The following is a 21,747-nucleotide window of genomic DNA, read 5'->3' as shown; positions in this document are numbered from 1 at the left end:
AGTGTCACCCTTTTGTAGTCAGTTGCTCCATTTGGCTCTGAGGAGCTCACCTGCACACTGTCCCTCAGGCTCTGGAAGAGAGCGTTTATCTCCAGCAGCAGCAGCAAAACTAAAACTGGCCAGTCCTTGCTTACAGACAGCCCCCGCAACCTGAAGCAAACTCACCAGCAACCACACACCACACAACAAAAACACTAACCCAGGAACCTATCCTTGCAACAAAGCCCATTGCCGACTCTGTCCACATATCTATTCAGGGGACACCATCATAGGACCTAATCACATCAGCCACACTATCAGAGGCTCGTTCACCTGCACAACTACCAATGTGATATACGCCATCATGTGCCAGCAATGCCCCTCTGCCATGTACATTGGCCAAACCGGACAGTCTCCATGTAAAAGAATAAATGGACACAAATCAGACATCAAGAATTATAACACTCAAAAACCAATCGGAGAACACTTCAATCTCCCTGGTCACTTGATTACAGACCTAAAAGTCGCAATACTACAACAAAAAAACTTCAAAAAACAGACTCTAATGAGAAACTGCTGAATTGGAATTAATTTTCAAACTGGACACCATTAAATTAGGCTTGAATAAAGAGTGGGGTGGATGGGTCATTACACAAAGTAAAACTATTTCCCCATGCTTATTTCTTCCCCTACTGTTACTCACACCTTCTTATCAACTGTTGGAAATGGGCCATCCTGATTATCACTACAAAAGGTTTTTTTTTCTCCTGCTAATAACAGCTCACCCTAACTGATCACTCTCATTATAGTGGGTATGGCAACACCCATTTTTTCATGTTCTCTGTGTGTGTGTGTATGTATTTTCCTACTGTATTCTCCACTGCATGCATCCGATGAAGTGGGTTTTAGCCCACGAAAGCTTATGCTCAAATAAATTTGTTAGTCTCTAAGGTGCCACAAGTACTCCTCATTCTTTTTGAAACTAAAGAGGCAGCAGATAGCAGTGTGCACAGAAAGGAAGAGAAGTAAGTCCTTGCATTCTTGGGTCATCTTGCTCTTATGCCCATTGAAAAGGCCCTTATAAATACAGCAGGGGAGAAAGAAAACCCTTATTGATTAAAATAAATTAAAACCAGAAAATACTATTTAAAAGCTTCTCTACTAGAAAATTGTTTTCTCTGCAGGGAAGGGAAATTTCTGCTTTTTCTACTGGGTCCCTGAATGTGTAGAGAGTTACCTCAGCTGAACTGGGTGCATTAAGATTTTTGCACTGAAGAGATTATTGTGCATAACTTAATGAGTCTTTAACACATAGAGCCTGATGAAAAGTCCACTGAAGTCAATGGAAGTCTTTCCATTTTCTTCAATGGTCTTTGAATCAGGCACCTAAAGTCTTATGCAACTGATACTCTAAATTGTGAGAATGAGAAATCAGACTTAAAATTTTGTTCTTGGGTACTGTTACCAATTTACCTAAAGACCACAGTGTCTGAAAGCTTCAGGTTTCCTGTTTAAAGCTCAGAGCGGTTGCATTGTATTACATTTGGTCACAGATTTGTAAGATTCTTTGCCAACTCTTGTTTTCTTCCATGCACGCCACGTCAGGCATATGAAGGAAGCGTTGTATACTAGGGAAAGGATTTTAATTAATTGCAAGATTAAAGTATTGTCATGGAACAGATGAACAGTCCTCATGAGTCCCTGCTGGGATTCCAAAGCAGTAATGTCAGACAGAAGCTTTCCTTTCTTCAGTGTTCCTATAAAACTTCTTAATAAAATAAATAAATAAATAAAACACACTGTGTTAATAGCACATTATGCTTGTACTGTTACAATTCAAAATTCAGGAAAAGCCTAGTGCAGACTGCAAGTGCAACCTTAACTCTGCTCCTCTGTGTGCATACATTATGATTCATTCTTTTATTCTATGACCATGTCATATTTCTCACATAGTGATATAGTAAGGTCATACTGTTTTCCTACAATTTTAAATACATATATAACATCTGGACATATTCTTTTATAGGAAATGTACTCTAATTTCATTATAATTCTGATCATATCTTTCTTGACTTTTATATGATACATACCTTAAAGGGGAGAAAATGTATCTTTACTAATTTTGTCCACATCTGTGAATTACACATTTTCTCTATTAGTGGCAGCCGAGTTCAGCTGGACCAGAGGATCAGGGACAAAAAAAAAATTCTTCAAAAAGGAAAGGAAAGAAAAGGTATCACTGTGTGATAGAAACTGCTGATGAGAAGTGAGCAGTCTGACAAGAGACAGTTGGGGCCTTCTATACCAGGGAAGGCATTAGAGTCATTTTGTTCTTTTTTCAACATGGAGACATTTGAGGGTATTGTGCAATGGGGAAGGGATGCTCCTTCTTTTTCCTTCCATGTTCTGCAATAGTAGAGGTTACTTTAAATTTGGCGGCGAGGGAATGAAATTCTTCATTTCCCACACTAGCAAACCATAACAGCATTTCCCACACTAACTACCCCTCTGTAACCTCTCTAATTGTCTCTCCTGACACCCAGGAGTGACAGAGAGTACATTAACTTTCTGCTAAAATTATCAGCAGTGAAGTAGTTAACAATATTAACTGTTACATTATCCTCATTAGGTTTCAGAATCAACAACTTATTGATGTAAATGAGTCAGTTCATAGTATATTTCTCTCTGAGCTACTGTTTCAAGCTGGCTGCAGATGAAGAAAGACATCATTGCATCTGGTTACATTAATTTGACATTCTAAAGGTTGTCTTTGTAACCATAAGGTCTAGAGGCTTAATTACTTTTGCAAAGAAAGCTTAGGCTCTGGAGCATTACATGGCAAATTCAAAAGAACTACAATTATATAGCAATTTACATGGCTATATAATCACATTATACACAGGGCTCTATACAAGATGCTACATGTATATCTATGGTTGAAGCAAAAAACCTGTATGATACATTTTTTATTAAGTAGCATGTGGCCACATAATTAAAGATTACATTGTTGTAATGCATACAGAAGGGAGTGGAGTTAAAGTTGCAGTTCAGGAATCTCCTGTGTGCTTTAATGTGAAATCTAAATATTCTATTATTGTTGCATATCCTAAGGAATTTAACAGAACTGCTTTTGTGTGATATTAATTCTTTGGAAACCCGGTAAGGACTCAAGAGGACTGTTCAGCTGTTTCATGACAATACTGTAATTGTGCAATTAATTAAAATCTTCTTCTCAATATAAAACTTCCCGGGACGTTTCCCAGCTGCTGAGTTTCTAAGGTGCATCAAAAGGCTTTGCCAGTGCTCTCTCTTAGGTACCCAGCAACGCTCTCAGGGAATGTGTCTTGAGCCCTTCTTATGTTAGAAGATCTAAAGCAATAGTTTAGTTCCAATCAGATATAAAGGAATGTAATCCATGCTTAAATTATCTGTGCATGCATTCCCTGTCAGCCTTCCCTAGTATAACTACTGCAGATCTTCTGAAGTGTTCAGGAGGAAGCCCCTCTCCGAGGCTCCTTAACTGCTCCACAGGTGATTGCAGGAGCCCTTTGTCCACCTCTGTTCACTGTACAGGTTCTGCAGTGGCTAAGGAAAAAGTCTCTGCTGTTCTGTATTTTTCACCCTCATGGGTGCCCTTATGAAGTCCAGCCAAAATTTCCCCAGCCACAGATGTCCCCATCAAGTCACATCACTATATTGAGAGATGATTTCAGTATGCAGCCAGCTAGCTTTGCATGCAAGTGCACTGCTGCCTTCCTTAGATGTGTACTCTACAACCTTAGTGAAAACAGTCTGCACTCCACATGTTGCATGTGTGATATTTCAAGGCTCATAAATGGAAGAGATCAAACCCAGTTTCCTGCAGAAGAAGGAAAAGCACTACTCTCCAACCAATGAGGGCCAGTTCCATTACAAATTTCAAAACTACCAACTTGTGGTCATTTGTGCTACAAGTCTGTTCAATAAAAGGTCATACAGTAATAATTGTTAGATTTATTTGTCATAGTTGGAAAAGTCTTTTTGGCCATTCTCCTCATGATCAAAAACATCTGAATCATCTTTACTCAAACTTTCAAATAAAGATTCACTTTTCATGATGATCTCTGCCCAAAGGTGAAAGCATCTACATCACACGTACAAGTGAAGACAGGCATAGAATGGAAATTTATGCAACCTTAGCCTTAATAGTCACTAACACTCCAAGTGGAAAGAAATTTCAGGCAAATAGAGACATAAACTTGCAAGTCTGCAGAGACACCACTTGGCACTATCTTAGCCTCAGCCTACATGTTCCATAAGGGACTAATGTTAGCACTGACCCACCCTATGGTAAGATGCATAAACTGCTATGTGAGTTTAAAAGATTAATAGGATCATTCATACTATTTTGATGAATATTTCATTATCTTTTACACTTCTTATATAATTATGTGCATAAGCTAAAACAGTTACAACAATAATTGCTAGTTATTTTACTTTATTACACCCCTTATTTTGTTATATACAAATCAGCACAAATAAGTTTCAGTTCCACTTTTTAATCAACAGGTAGTAATAAAATCACTACATTCATTTACAGTATTTTACTATCAAGTGAATTCCAGTCCATTTTTTAAATCAGCTTAATGAAAAATGTCATAAATCTACATGCTACTTTCATGGATTGGATAATTTGCTTTTTTACACTGACGGTATTTTTTATTTTACCTTCAACTTTTTAGTTAATCGTAAAAGTACTACATGTCAAACAAAGAATCATAGAATATATATGGAGTAGCACAGATAACAAACCAAGTTCTTATTACAGAACAAGTGTAATGCTCTGATCCTACCAAGACTTAACACATGCTTAACATGACACATGTGAGTAGTCCCAAAAAACTTAAATTTATATACATAAAATTAAGCACATAGATAAATCTTTGCAGGATCAGACCCTACACTTTTCTTCTCAGGCTGAATTTTCATTGGTACCCTCATTATGCTACTATATTAGCAAAACAATTTCAAGAGCACATAAAAACCATGTAAAAGGTTGAGGGGAAGAAGATCAAAGGGGGCTCATATGCAAGATAAGATAGAAAGCTGGGTTTTGGGATTCTAAGCTTTTGTGTGCTTTGATCATCCACTAGCTTTCATAAATCTTTAACACTTTTATCAACTCTTTTTGATTTTATGTACTCAATTAATTTTAACACAATATGTTTTAAATGCTTCAATAGCCATGTAAGGAGCACCAAGCCTGTAGCATTTTCAGGAAGAGAAGCATACTGGGGGAGGAAAGCATACTGTGTGGAAAACGTGGGTCATGTTGGTAAAGCCAGAGTAATATCATGGTCATTAGCTTTGTTACAGGTTTATTAGGATGAAAAAAAATAATTTAAAACACTTTTATAGTTTTTTCAATTTTCTGATGTGGTCAAAGGCAGTTTTTCCTACAGGTCAAAACAGACTGAAAATATTTTCATTCATGTCAAAACTCCTTATTTGGTCACTTCAGCTTTCTGTATTAAATTTCCAAGTGTGAAATGGCACTTTTCAAAGCTTTGCTCTGTGATTTAGTTTTCAGTGCACACACTCTGTTCTCTCCTCCAATCTTTAATTTTCTGGTGGCTCTGGGGCTCAAATTTCCATTAACTTTGTTCAGTCCTACTATAACAGATCTCCCCATCAAAGTTCCCAAGTATCAATTTCTTTGCCTGCACACTTCAACCCAGAGCAGAGTTTGCTTCAAATGCCTTGTCTGGGTCAGAAAAGATCACTCTATCAATTTCAGGCTAGTACTCCAGTAGGTTAAGGTGCATCTACAATATCTCTAATATTGATCTATGGAATTCCTATGTAATGATAACCAGGTCCTGCAAGAGACCCCTGTCAACTGCTAGAAATGAAAGGTATGATTTTGTGAGACATTGAGTGCTGCCTGCAAGGCCTAGTAACTGGAGTTACTGCAAGGCCCTAGGTGTCCACAACTTCTACTGAAGCAAGAAGGAGCTCTCAACCACTTATGGGATCTGGCCCCAATACTTTTTTGTGCATCTTTAATAAATCCTAAAGGCACTTGGCATTAACATCCCTCCCTCCTCCCCCCCCCCTTTTTTATGAAGACTTCCACAAAAGGGAGGTTCTTTGACATGACCTTGGTCACTTTGGGGAGAATACTGCCCTTCCATAGAAGAAACACCATGGGAGGGTGTCCCTTGTAGAGAAAAATTCCAGTAGGTTTCCCCAGATACTTATCCCAGATCATTCCACCAGTGGAGCTGGGTTTGCCTCCCCATGGAATGGAAACTGGTTTGGCTTCAATTCCCATGGATCTCAGAGGTTCCTCTACAGCTCTGTTTCTCTGCCTTGGTTCAAAGGCCTACCTCCCCCGACCCCCACTTTGGCAACACAGCTTCCATGGCACAGGAATCCGTCTTCAATGTGGTTCCTCAGTGTAGGAGGAGGCTGTGGAAAATATAGCTCAGTCTTAGATTGCATTAACTTCTTAGCTTGTCTACATAGGAAAATTTACCAGCAGAACTATATCAGTATAATTATACTGATAAAGTTATGATGGTATAACTCCTTGTGTGCACAGACTTATTGGGGTTAAAAAGTGCCTTTTCCCAGTTTAGCTTATCTTGCCTTTAAAGTGGTATAAGTTACACAGGAAAAAGGCACTCTTCTACCAGAAAAAGCTAGTCACCTTTACAGGAACTAGAGTTCTTCAAGAAGTCTTAGCCATATACATTCCATTCTGTGGACATGTGCCCCAGGCACTTGAGATTGGAGTGTTTTGGCCAGTAGTATATGTTAGAGCCACACATGTGCCCTGAGGACATTTATGTTCCCTTACACAGGGCATAAAGGGTAGAGTGGGCCTAAATGCCACTCAGTTCTTTCACTACCATAGAATCTTGAGTAACAAGATCCGCAGTAGCAGGCAAGGAAGGTGGGCTCTGGAATATATATGAACAATACACCTTGAGGAACTCCAGCTACTGTAAAGGTAAGTAACTGTTAAGAACATAAAAATGGCCCTACTGGGTCAGACCAAAGGTCCATCTAACCCAGTATCCTGTCTTCCGACAGTGGCCAGTGCCAGGTGCCCCAGAGGGAATGAACAGAACAGGTAATCATCAAGTGATCCACTCCCCTGTCGCTCATTCCCAGCTTCTGTTCTCTCTTCGCTAAGTGCTGGTCCATATATACACCACTCTTGATGACCCCCAAAGCAGTGATGTGATGAGGCAGGTACTCTGAGTCTAATTAAAGATTGTAGTTCAGCTGTGTCAAAAGCAGCATCAGCCCTTGATGCATCTATTATGAAATATTTCTTGGTAAAAGTATGGCCTGAACCTCAACTGGCTGCCTTACCGATGTCTGAAATGGGAATGCAGAGACTGCCTGGGCCCTAGCAGAGCGCTGTGCACTCGAATATTAGCTGCGGGGGGTGTGAGGGGGGTCTACACTAGCTATCTTATAAAAAACTTTAATACACCCCAACATCCACTTAGATAATATCTAGGCTGATATTCTTCATTCTCACAGAAAATGCCATAAACAGTTTCAGAGTAGCCCTGAAAGGTCTGGTTCTTTGCAAATAAAAAGGTTGAGGCCTTGTAAAAATCTAGCAGATACGTCTTAAACTCTCTCTGATTAGAATGTGATTAGGAAAAAAATGCTAGCACATGGACCATTTGATATAAATGGAAGTCTGAAATTATCTTCGGTAGGAACTTGGGGTGGAGCCAAAGAGATACCTTATTTGCATGGAAAGCCTGCTGTGAGTGCCTGTATCTCCTCAGTTCTTTTAACTAATATGATTTCTAACAAAAAGTCATTTTCATAGATAAAGTGTAATAGAAAAGATTGCTAAGGGTTCAAAAGGCGAACCCATTAGACCTGCAAGAACAAATTATGGTCCCAGGGGTGTGGGTGTTCTTTCACTTTCAGAAAAACCCTAGTAAGGCTTCTGGGGAATTTCGCCATTGTGTGGTGGGAAAAGACTATGCAGACTTTGACAGGATAGTGAGGTGCACTGATCATTGCCTGGTGTACCCATCCAGATCTATTTGAGAGTCCTGAGATTGTTAGAGAGCAAATAGTCCAGATTTGTAGGGATCTGTGCATTAACAGAATGCAATTGATGTTGTATGCACCATGTTGTAAATCTTTTCCACTTAGCAGTGTAGGTTTGTGTGATTGAATCCTTCCAAGTATGCATCAAAATGTTTTGGACATATGAAGAATATGGTGGTAAGGGAACACCAGACACTCCCCTGGGTAAAGGAAGGGGAATGTCTTTACATGCAGAAGGGCTGCTCCATATGTGAACCCTGGAGGAGCAAACCCTGCCATTGATGTTTAGTTTATTAGATTGACATTTACAAGTTTGGGCATGGACTACCTCCCCCCCAAGAGGCATCATTTTAAAATAGATAAGCCAGGAAAAAGCTGAAGTGTTAAAGAGATATGCCTATGTGTAAATAAAATGAAACCAAAACCCGATTTATTTAAGATGGCAGCAGTTACATTTCTCTTCTTTTCCCAGGATAGCAACAGGTTGCATCTATCTGTGACACACTGTACCTCAAAATAACACCCTGTGACCCTCATATTCATCACTTGTGTATGGTTATGATATGTTTTGTGCAAAGTATGCCTTGTGAGGTATAAGTGGAAAAGTCATAATCCGTTGAGCATCACTGTCCTTTTTAACTGTGTGTATCATCATTGTATTTGAAGTTATGAAATTTTGCTATGGTTGTTACTGAAACATGTTGGAAGTCTGGAGAATGCCCACAGACTCTCTCTTTAGAAATGACAAAAGAACTATAAACAAACGACTTGCATGTCATCCCCAGAGACAACTCAAGCCTCATGTACACAAAAGGTGTGAGCAAGAAATTTACAATTCACCTGAGAGACATTTCAAATCTCACATTCACCACACACTCATTGTCCGTGCTCCAGCCGGGGGGGAGAGGGTGATATTCCTGGATGTGAGGAGGAGAGTATAAAATAAGAAACAGTGACATCACTTGGCCCTCCTTCCCCCTCTTTTCACAAAAGAGACGATCTCTTGGAAGACAAAGACCAACAGTGAACTGTGCGGGAGGGGGATGGTCCTAAGTGAAAGGCTTTCCAGTTAGCATGAACAGCTGAAAGTTTTAGCTGAGAGAAATCCTTGTGCTTTCAAATCTTATTTAGCATGGAAAAGTTTAGGAATTAGCTTGTGATTTTATCTTTTATTTCTTTTGTCACCAATTCTGACTCTTATGCCTAAACCACTTACAGACACTTAGACGCTTTCTATAGTTAAACTTGTTTTAATGTTTTATCTAAAACAGTAATGTTAATTGAAGTGTTTGGGAAATCTCTACTCAGGTTAACAAAGGCTGGTGCATATCCATTACCCACTGATGGAATGGTGAATTAGTTAATGAGCTTGCATTGTTCAAGAGGGTCTGGAGCTGTGTAAGACCCACATTTCAGGCTGGGGCAGGAGGGATTTGCAGGTGTCTTCCTGTATACAATTCATGAGTGACTAGGAGAGCATTCATGTAAGTTTGTTGGGTGTGTCTTCACATGCTAATGGCTGTGTGGGAGCAAAGTCTGGAAAGACTGCTTTTCACTAGCAGAGCAGGGTGAGAGGGAGCCTGAGCTAGAGAGTTAAGGGGGCACAACAATTCCACAGTCCAGATGGTACTTTGGGGGATGTCACAATGGCATCTAGCAGAACACAGTAACTATAAGGAAAGGCATAGACCTACTACCTGAAGAATCCAGTCCTTGAAAAAACATTTGGTTTCTAGGACATCTGATTTCTGAAAGTGATAGATAGTCACCTGGTTCATTGCCAATGTTCTCTAAGAAAGTTGGTTTATAGCTTGGCTATGCATTATCAGCCCATGTCGTTAAAATGCACTTTTTCACTAATGCTAATAAGTAATAAAATTTATCATCATATCCTCTGTACAATCATTTTTGCAGAAGGGGAACAATGAATTTTTTCAAATGGTTTCTGAAAAGCCTTTTTTACTATATACTTCCATAGGTTGTATTGAGTACACTTGCTGTGGTTTTTTTTTTGTTTGTTTGCTTGTTTGGGTTTTGTTTTTGTTTTGTTTTTTTAAACCTAATTATATCAAACCATTTTGGGAAATAAAGCTTTTCTGTATCACCCAGAATAGTGTTTCTATCACATTCTAGTGTCTTGAAAAAGTTACATAATTTTCAGCATTACTCTTTGGCTTTCTTTTTGTGTTGATTAAAAGGTCAGCAAATCGACAGGGTACAGAGTTTCAGGGACACTGAGCTACAGAACACAAACATACCTATGCTTTCTCTATGATACAGAAGCAAGTTCTAAGGTGTCTCATTTATTGGTGTTCAGTGTACCAGAAACAATGGTTTGTTAACTGATTGATGCTGACTGTTTTGCAAATGCCCATGATGATGTGGTTTGGTAAGAGCCAACATTTACACTGCCTTCCTGACTTGCAGTGGCATGCTCCAAAGCAACCCTTTGTCTTTCCTTCTGATCCCCTCTGTGAACTGTAAATCATATCATTAAACAATTGCTTGCAAAACACAGCAATCTGTCATGATCCATTGGAGATACCAGTTATAATATGCACACTTAATCTGTCAAAACTTGTGGTGATGCATTTCATAGCTATGATCACCCCATTTTGCTGCCTGTACGTATTAAATGACAGAAGTTAAATAATAATGTGCATTAACTCCTTGGCTCATGTGGATGCCTACATGTGACCACTGTAGGGATTACAGTGCAGGAATAAAGACCCCACTTAAACTAGTTTTCCCTGACATTAAAGCAATTGTGGCTTCTACTTAAAATACTGAATTTCTGCTCCGACAGTTCCAACACTGTGTCACCCAATTTATTAGAATAATTGCATTAAATCACTGGAAATACAATAGATTTCCTATAAAAAAAAAGAATCAAAGAGTCCTGTGGCACCTTATAGACTAAGAGACATATTGCAGCATAAGCTTTCGTGGGTGAATGCATCCGACGAAGTGTGTATTCACCCACGAAAGCTTATGTTCCAATACGTCTGTTAGTCTATAAGGTGCCACAAAACTCTTTGCCGCTTTTACAGATTCAGAATAACACGGCTACCCTTCAGATATTAAAAAAAGATAATTTACTTATTCTGTAATGAGCATAGGAACAGTACACACTTGCAAATACTGTGGCCAGAACACTCAGCCATGCTACAGGAACTCTGATCCTGTAAACTCGGTGGATCAGGGCAGTGGAGGATTCCCCCAGAATAGGAGAATCCTATAGCGGTATAGGGACCCCATATCATTTCTTAAACCTCCCCTAGCTCCTGCTCTCACACTCTCCCAGATCATGGTGCAGGCAGAATGGCTAGGAGAAAGGGTGCTTGACCAAGGCCTCCCATCCTCCCAGCTATATCAAACAGCCGACAGAGTGCAGCAGCTCAGATGCAGCTCTAATTTACCTCCCATCCCACTAACCCAAGCTCTATCAGGGCCAGAATCTGGTCCTTTGCGTTTAAAGCTCATTGGAATAAGCACAAATGAACCAGTATTTTAAACATACCACAACTATTCCTCATTGTGTACTACTATTCTAGTGTATTAGAATAGTATAAAATGATATTCTGGTAGAAAGTATCAAACAATATCAATAATTTGTATTAACAACCCACTAGAATACTCTGCTCTAAACACACATGCAAAGCTGTTTAAACATGAATCTTGTTGAAAGATGAAATCATATATACCTTGCAATATTTGGGTCACACACACTTTGAAATGAAGAGACTAAAGAAAAATAGTTTCCATTTAAATTATACCTGCTTTAATGCTTAACTATGCCAAGGCACTATAGTGTAAAAAAGCAATATGTATAATAGGACATAAGAATAATGGGAGTTCCAAGCACTATTTAATTAGATGAAATGAATTTGTTTTTTGGAAACTTGAACCTATAAAATGTTTTGCACTGCAGCAATAAATTACAGATTTTATATAATGGCTATGAACTAAGGGAACTTGTAGGATTAATCAATGTACAATATTTCTTCCAAATCATATTGCTAAGAAAATATCTAGTCAAAATCATTGTAAAAATATTTAAATAATGGTAGGTCCAGAAAAACTAAAAGGAAAATAGTCTTTTCAGGTAGATGTTTTATTGTACATCCATTCCTATTGGGTGTTACTTCAGACTAGATCATGCAAAGTTATTTTGCTCTGTGTCACAAAGTTTTAAAAATACAATCATAGATGCTATTTAGAAATAGATTAAATGGATTTAGAAATGGATTAAAATAGTTCTGTGGAGCTACCTCTACACATGGGAGACAATCATTTCAGCCAGCTCGCCGGCGAAAGATAAAAAAATAATATACTTCTGAATTAAGTACGTTAGGGGGATGGATGTGACCAGCCTATAAGACTTGGACTTAGAAGACCTGGGCTCTATTCCTAGCTCCATCACTGTGAGACTTTCAACCTGTCACCTACACTTTTAAGTTCCTTCATTTTCCCCTTCTAAAAAGAACAGTAGTTGTCTACAACACAGTGATGTTGTGAAGCTTAATTATTATTTCTAAACTGTTTTGGGAGTCTCACATGGAAGTTTCTTGATGCAAGTTCTAAGGCCTAAGTGAGTCCAAAAGCAGGTGCAAATTATTGCACTTGCAATTTTGCAACTGCAACACAGGAAGTTATTTTTATACTTGCAAGCAATAAAGAGATGTTATAGCTGGGACAATTAGGGTGAAACCCTGACTCAATTGAAATTCATGTAAGTTTTGCCATTGACTTAGTGGCCACCAGGATTTCATCCATACTGTATAAAAATGGCAACTTCTTACTCAATAGACCTGCTCTGTGTGCATTCAGAGTTATATATGCCAACTTTATTGACAAAAGAAAGGATTTTTGTAATATGTTTTACTCCTGTTAGCACAGTCAGAACAAATATAGTGGTAAGTTATGCTCGCTCGGTGTGGTACTCTGTCTCCCTCTAGTGGTGGATAGGCCAACCAAACATTGATGACGCTGCTACAGCCAAGGCTTTTAGCTCAGGCAGTAAAGGCTCATGTATTATGATTCAGAGGTCCCATATTCAACCCCCACTGCTGATGACCCACCCAGGTGTGCTGGTGTTACAGGGGAGAATTAACTGATGTCTGTTTTGGCTTGTGTATTATCAACACAATTGTTAAATGCATTCCAATGTAGAATTTTTTCTTCAGTTGTGCACATCTAGACACCCCAGTTGCACCTTACTAGACCTTTGATAAATCTCTGTTGAGACAGGTTACGGTAATGATGCATGAGACACTAAGCACACAGCTCAATATTCAGAGCCACATTGAGATTGCTAGGGTGATAGTTTAGAAAAAAAACTTGCTAGAAGTCACTGAGAAGTAAAAAAAATGTGGAAATTCAGGATTTCATCTTTTCAGAGTAAAAACAATTTTAGTGAAACAAGATTTTTTTTAAAAAATAGCGAACAAAGATTGTGTATTGTTCTCACTGACTTTATTTAAATAGTTTTGAATCTGTCTAGATATGTTGACATTAGTCTGGTGGTTCAAGCATGCAACTGGCTGCAGGACTCCTATGGACAAATTCTATTCTCAGTTACACTAGTGCAACCACACTGAAGTCAATGAGGTTGCATTAGTGGAAAGGAGAGCAAAATTTCTTAAATTCTAATTCATATTTGCTCTGTGCCCTTGGGTAATCCAAGTAATCTTCCCCCCCACACCCCCACCTTCAGTCAAATCATTTGTATAGCATCTGGTTCAGATCTCATTTATATGAGAGTAGATCAGGAATAACTCCATTAGCGTAAGTGAAGTTATACCAGTGTAAAATTTGGGTGATAACAGATGCCCTCAGTGTGGGGAAAACAGTTGGGGGGAGGGGTCACGTCCACCCCACCCCCGATTTCTCTGGATGTCCAGAAGTGAGGCGGCACTACGCTCTTTGGAAGAGGCACTCTTAGCGTGTGTGAGCAGCACGGGGTGAGAGGAAGCAGCAGGGCAGCTGGCTGAGCTCCTCCTCCTCCCCCCGCTACATGGGGCTCCTTCACCTTCCCTGCTGCGGGAGTCCCATGCATGGCCTCTTCTTCCACCCCGACTCACCTTGGTGCATGGTTGTAAAACAGGCAGAAGTACTGGTACTCCAGAAGCAGGGAAGGTGAAGCAGCCACATGGGGGGTGGGGAAGGGTTTGAGGAGAGGAATCATAGAATCCTAGAATATCAGGGTTGGAAGGGACCTCAGGAGGTCATCTAGTCCAACCCCCTGCTCAAAGCAGGACCGATCCCCGACTAAATCATCTCAGCCAGGGCTTTGTCAAGCCTGACCTTAAAAACCTCAAAGGAAGGAGATTCCACCACCTCCCTAGGGAACCCATTCCAGTGCTTCACCACCGTCCTAGTGAAAAAGTTTTTCCTAACATCCAACCTAAACCTCCCCCACTGCAACCTGAGACCATTACTCCTTGTTCTGTCCTCTGCTACCACTGAGAACAGGAGCTCAGCCAGCCGCCCTGCTCCTTCCCCGCACTGCACGAACACTCGCAGAGAACCGCTGCCAGGCAGAGTGCTGCCTCCTCGTTTCTGGGCATACCCTCCAGAGGCGTCCGGAGAAATGGGGGGGCACGTGACCCTGCATGCCCTGCCCACACGTCACCTCTGCCCCTGCGGTCCACTGAAAAGTGTCTGGCAGTCCGGATTTGGACCTCAGTCCACCCATTGACTATCCATGCTCTATATACTACAAATACAAGTACTTAACCACTGAATGCATCCGATGAAGTGAGCTGTAGCTCACGAAAGCTTATGCTCAGATAAATTTGTTAGTCTCTAAGGTGCCACAAGTCCTCCTCTTCTTTTAATCATTACTATTACTGATTTCATGCTCATTGCATAAATGTCACAGATCTTGAAAAATAACACAAATCCATAAAGTTATAGCTTTCACTGCTCCCATTTGTTGCAAAATTCTGGTCTGTCTAGTGATATTGTGCATCAGTTTCATTCACTGCCCAACACTGAAGGCAAAACTCACTCATACATTACACAGTACATTCCACAAGAACGTGGTTTTGTAAACTGGGGAATCCTTCCAACGTTTTAGGTTTACAGAACTTTGCAAATATATTTTAAATTATTTGTAACCAATCGTTTCCTATAAATGTTATACACAAGCATTACACATCTTTCACATGACCTAGCCCAGATGTGTAAGCTATGTGCAAATTCTGAAATTTCCTGTATTTAGCAGTTTGAGAAACCATAAACATATTTCAAAATCTATTCTTCAGTGGAGTCAATTATGAAACAAAATGTGATACTGTACACCTATGGACTGAACCAAAGTCCACCGAAGAAGTCAATAGAAGTATTTCCTTTGGATTTCAAAGGGCTTTGAATCAGGGTGTTACAGCCAGTGCCTGCAACCCTTACTCACCTGGGCCATATACAGAGATACTCCGAGCACCTTCTGAGTACCTTCAACCTGTCACTGAAGCCCACGGAAGATGAAGGTGCTCAGTACCTCTCCGGATTTGGCCCACTGATTTCAATACTTACATATGGTTTGCAGGATCATGCCCTTATTTTCAGTCTACTGCCAGGGCTCTCACCCAATTACTATGTGGGAAGGAGACTGGGGAAGTCAAGTGAAACACACAGGAAAGTTTTCCCTAACTTAGTATCACATTTTTGCTACCATTTCTCACCCTGCCCATCCACACCTCAATATTTTGTATACACATTTTAAAGCAATCTTTATAAACATTTCCATGGCTGAATAGTTTTAATTATACAGACTTAAAGAGACACTAACATTAGAACAGTTTAGTTATGTTATAATTGCCATGGCCATAGATTTTTATTCAACCCAAAAGGCCTTTGCCTTATTTGAATCATTGGTACAGTGTGGCTGAAATCTTCCACAAGCACCCACACATGCTGCAGATTTAGATTAAAGAACATCCAGAAACCCACTGGCATAGTTTGGATGATTGCTGAGCAATATGCACCTAACATGAGGCCAATTAAGAGAAAAGAGAGCTATACACTATACACCCACCCACAGAGTATGTATCATAAAATTAGAGACAGACCTCCACTGGAACACTAGATCAGAACTACAATTCACACTCAATACCCAAAACTTGGGGAAACTCAGACTCTGGATCCAAACTTTAATACTCAGGTCTCATCTCTACATAAATCAGATCTAACCATCCATCCTCAGTCACCTGGGAACCGCAGCAGTAAATTCCAGGGCTTAGAGCCTGAGTAAGAACCACAGGTTGTGTGCCCTCAAGGGTGGTGAACAAGATAGCTAATGGAATACTCAGCAGATCAGGGTTTATGATTTTCCCAGTTGGCAATCTGACCAGCACTAGTATGGTTATTTTTGTGGTATTTCTGACTTAATCAGAACCAGGATATACAGGATTCCCATGAGACAGTTGATTTTTGTGAGGTTTCAATTTTGAACTGTACATATTCAGAAACCATGGAAGTGGTAGGTGTTTTGGATAAGTTCAGAAGAACAATGTGAATTTCTGGATGCTTATCCAAATCAAACTGCTGAACCTTTTGAGATCTGTCCCTCGCAGCTTCTCATGTTTTCTGTACAAATACTCCTTTACTGAATTCTGCTAAGAATGTTTGGTTCCATCCAGACAAATTAGAACCCTGCTGAATGATCTACAGACTGTCATTTTAGTTAGGCTAGAGATATTGACACTTGGCAGGCAGGATAGACAAACTAATGTCATAACACAGATAATACAAATAGATGATAAATTAAAAGTTGTGAGTATATTCTGTGTTCACAATAAACTACAAGACTTCTTTGTCATCAACTGAAAAAAAAAAAAAAAGGACATACTTGGCTTTTCTGTTCATTGCATTATGTTTCCATCTGTCCACAAAGGGTGAACAGACAAAATAACCACTATGAGGGATGCAGGAAAAACATTCATTAATGATCACTGTCAGGCCTGGGGGTGCTCATAAGTAAAGTAAGATCTCATGAAATCAAAGTGTCCATAAGGAAAACTTTTGCACATGATAAATCCATCTAATTAACAAAAGAAGGAAGTTCTTGTTTTGTTACTTAAAACAGTTTTAAAACATAAAAGTGAAATTAGGAAGGATACTGTTCGAGTTTTTGTTCTGTTTGAACATTATTTTCAAAGTGAAGTTGTAGGAGCGGGAAATATGTCTTTCATTTCTTCCAGATGCATCGGTTTGCTCCTCAGGCTGCTACTGTCAGTTTCTCCAGCCTCTTTCAGCTGCCCAGCATAGGTCTCCCAACTCCTTAATCCATGTCTCTTAGACAGTCTTACTCCAACTCTCAGCTTCTCCAGCTATACCTGTCAGCCATTCAGCCTATTGTATGATTCTCCACCTCCTTGGCAGTTGTCTTTCTGTTCCTAAAGATTGAGTCTTAAATCAGTTTCCCATTCCCTAGTACCTCAGGCCGCTGCCTCAGTTTCTCTTACTGCTGTTTCTAGGCTTCCCTAGGCACATTTTGCAATTACTTTGGCTACATCTCTGAGATTCTCTGACCATTTTCTTTGATTTCTTGCAGTCTCTCTTACCTCTCCTACTATGATATCTTTCAGCTCCCCCAGTGTATGTGTATATGTGTGCCTGCCTCACTATCTCCCTTCCCTTCTGACATTAAATTAGGTCCACTTCATCTGTGCTTCTTTTATTCTGCTCAACAGATTCATAGATACTAAGGTCAGAAGGGACCATTATGATCATCTAGACCGACCTCCTGCACAACGCAGGCCACAGAATCTCACCCACCCAGTCCTGCGAAAAACCTCTCACCTAGGTCTGAGCTATTGAAGTCCTCAAATCATGGTTTAAAGACTTCAAGGAGCAGAGAATCCTCCAGCAAGTGACCCGTGCTCATGCTACAGAGAAAGGTGAAAAACCTCCAGGGCCTCTTCCAATCTGCCCTGGAGGAAAATTCCTTTCCGACCCCAAATATGGCGATCAGCTAAACCCTTAGCATGTGGGCAAGATTCACCAGCCAGATACCCAGGAAAGAATTTTCTGTAGTAACTCAGATCCCACCCCATCTAACATCCCATCACAGGCCATTGGGCCTATTTAGCGTGAATATTTAAAGATCAATTAATTACCAAAATCATGTTATCCCATCATACCATCTCCTCCATAAACTTATCAAGTTTAATCTTAAAGCCAGATAGGTCTTTTGTCCCCACTGCTTCCCTTGGAAGGCTATTCCAAAACTTCACTCCTCTGATGGTTAGAAACCTTCATCTAATTTCAAGTCTAAACTTCCCAATGACCAGTTTATATCCATTTGTTCTTGTGTCCACATTGGTACTGAGCTTAAATAATTCCTCTCCCTCTCCAGTATTTATCCCTCTGATATATTTATATGGAGCAATCATATCTCCCCTCAACCTTCTTTTAGTTAGGCTAAACAAGCCAAGCTCCTTGAGTCTCCTTTCATAACATAGGTTTTCCATTCCTCGGATCATCCTAGTAGCCCTTCTCTGTACCTGTTCCAGTTTGAATTCATCCTTCTTAAACATGGAAGAACAGAACTGCACACAGTATTCCAGGTGAGGTCTCACCAGTGCCTTGTATAACGGTACTAAAACCTCCTTATCGCTACTGGAAATACCTCGCCTGATGCATCCAAGACCGCATTAGCTTTTTTCACGGCCATATCACATTGGCGGCTCATAGTCATCCTATGATCAACCAGTACTCCGAGGTCCTTCTCCTCCGTTACTTCTAATTGATGCATCCCCAGCTTATAACTAAAATTCTTGTTATTAATCCCTAAATGCATAACCTTACACTTTTCACTATTAAATTTCATCCTATTACTATTACTCCAGTTTACCAGGTCATCCAAATCTTCCTGTATGATTTCCCGGTCCTTCTCTAAATTGGCAATAACTCCCAGCTTTGTATCATCCGCAAACTTTATTAGCGCAATCCCACTTTTTATGCCGAGGTCAGTAATAAAAAGATTAAATAAGATTGGTCCCAAAACTGATCCCTGAGGAACTCCACTGGAAACCTCCCTCCAGCCTGACAGTTCACCTTTTAGTAGGACCCACTGTAGTCTCCCTGTTAACCAATTCCTTATCCACCTTTCAATTTTCATATTGATCCCCATCTTTTCCAATTTAACTAATAATTCCCCATGTGGCACGGTATCAAACGCCTTACTGAAATCTAGGTAAATCAGATCCACTGCGTTTCCTTTGTCTAAAAAAATCTGTTACTTTCTCAAAGAAGGCACGATCTATCTTTTGTAAAACCATGTTGTATTTTGTCCCATTTATCATTGACCTCAACGTCCTTAACTACTTTCTCCTTCAAAATTTTTTCCAAGACCTTGCATACTACAGATGTCAAACTCACAGGCCTGTAGTTACCTGGATCACTTTTTTTTCCTTTCTTAAAAATAGGAACTATGTTAGCAATTCTCTAATCATACAGTACAACCCCTGAGTTTACAGATTCATTAAAAAAATCTTGCTAATGAGCTTGCAATTTTGTGTGCCAATTCCTTTAATATTCTTGGATGAAGATTATCTGGGCCCCCCGATTTAGTCCCATTAAGCTGTTCAAGTTTCGCTTCTACCTCAGATATGGTAATATCTACCTCCATATCCCCATTCCCATTTGTCATGCTACCATTATCCCTAAGATCCTCTTTAGCCTTATTAAAGACTGAGGCAAAGTATTTGTTTAGATATTGGGCCATGCCTAGATTATCCTTGACCTCCACTCCATCCTCAGTATTTCGCGGTCCTACTTCTTCTTTCTTTGTTTTCTTCTTATTTATATGGCTATAGAACCTTTTACTATTGGTTTTAATTCCCTTTGCAAGGTCCAACTCTACTTGACTTTTAGCCTATCTCACTTTATCCCTACATGTTCTGACTTCAATAAGGTAGCTTTCCTTGCTGATCCCTTCCATCTTCCACTCCCTGTATGCTTTCTGCTTTTTCTTAATCACCTCTCTGAGATGTTTGCTCATCCAGCTTGGTCTACAACTCTTGCCTATGAATTTTTTCCCCTTTCTTGGGATGCAGGCTTCTGATAGCTTCTGCAGCTTTGATTTAAAGTAATCCCAGGCCTCCTCTGCCTTTAGATTCATAAGTTCTTCAGTCCAATCCACTTCCCTAATTAATTTCCTTAATTTTTGAAAGTTGGCCCTTTTGAAATCAAAAACCCTAGTTGCAGATTTATTTTTGTTAATCCTTCCATTCAGTTTGAACTGAATTAGCTCATGATCACTTGAACCAAGACTGTCGCCTACAATCATTTCTTTTATGAGGTCCTCACTACTCACCAAAACCAAATCTAAAATGGCATCCCCTCTAGTCGGTTCAGCAACTACTTGATGAAGGAATCCATCAGCTATCGCATCTAGGAAAATCTGAGCCGTATTATTATTACTAGCACTCATCTTCCAGTCTATATCTGGGAAGTTAAAGTCTCCCATGACCATGCAGTTTCCATTAGTATTTACTTCATTAAAAACATTAAAGAGGGCTCTATCCATATCCAAATTAGATCCCGGTGGTCTATAGCACATCCCAAGCACTATCCCAGGGGAGGCTCTAGTAGTTTTCTTCCCCAATGTAATTTTTGCCCAGACGGACTCTGTCTTATCCATTCCATCGCTTCTTATTTCTTTACATTCTACCTCATCATTGATATACAGTGCTACTCCACCACCTTTACCTTTATTTCTATCTTTCCTAAACAGCACATACCCTTCAATACCTGTAGTCCAGTCATAACTACTATTCCACCATGTTTCTGTTATCCCTAGAATATCTGGTTTCACTTCCTGCACCAGTAGCTCTCGTTCCTCCATTTTGTTACCTAGGCTCCTCGCATTGGTGTACAAACATCTTAATTTTTGCTGTTTGGCCTCGCTCACATTCTGTACCCTATTAGGCACGGTCATTCTACAGCCAGTATAACCTATTAGACTGGTATCCACACTGCGCTTCCTCCTTATATACACATTCTCCTACCCACAGCTGTATCCTTTCTTACTTCGTTTTCTTCCCTCTCAATGCTAAAATCCGGCATGGGGAGATTACCTGGACATCTCCCCAAAATTCCTAGTTTAAAGCTCTCTGAATCAATTGTGCCAGCCACCATCCTAGAAGTCTATTTCCTTCCCTACTCAGATGAAGTCCATCCTGAGAGAACTGTCCTCTGTCCATGAATGCCTCCCAGTGGCCATATATCCCAAAGCCCTCCTTATAGCACCACTGCCTAAGCCATCTGTTGATAGTCATAATCTTGTCACACCTTTGTTGCCCTTCCCTAGGAACAGGCAAAATCCCACTAAAGATCACCTGAGCCTCAATTTCCTTAAGCGTCTTCCCCAGCCTAGCATAGTCTCCCTAAATACTTTCCAGCAAGAATCTAGCCGTATCATTTGTTCCCACATGAAAGATAATTAGGGGATTCTTTCCTGCTCCCTTTAGGATCCTTTTCAACCTCAGGTCTACATCCCGTATCTTAGCACCTGGAAGACAGCACACCCTTCTATTCTCTGGAACAGCTCTGGTTACAGTCCTGTCTATTCTTCTCAGTAAAGAGTCCCCGATCACATAGACCTGCCTTTTCCTGGTGACGGTGCTATTCTCCAGTCTATCCCCTGTTCCCTCTGGCTGCATGTTCTTTCCATTCCTATTCGCCCTTGTAATC

The 21,747-nt window shown here is 40.1% G+C and overlaps 1 long non-coding RNA gene across 1 annotated transcript in view; it reads right to left on the bottom strand.

The window, feature by feature from the left end:
- The window catches only part of LOC122461491, an 85,121-nt gene that overhangs the window by 8,384 nt on the left and 54,990 nt on the right, over positions 1 to 21,747 (bottom strand). The gene's annotated exons all lie outside the window — the stretch shown is intronic.

This window comes from Chelonia mydas, chromosome 8 (genome assembly GCF_015237465.2).
Source record: "Chelonia mydas isolate rCheMyd1 chromosome 8, rCheMyd1.pri.v2, whole genome shotgun sequence".
NCBI classification, from domain to species: domain Eukaryota; kingdom Metazoa; phylum Chordata; order Testudines; family Cheloniidae; genus Chelonia; species Chelonia mydas.
The sequence above is the reverse complement of the archived record's forward strand: the minus strand, read 5'-3'. Positions and strand labels throughout refer to the sequence as shown.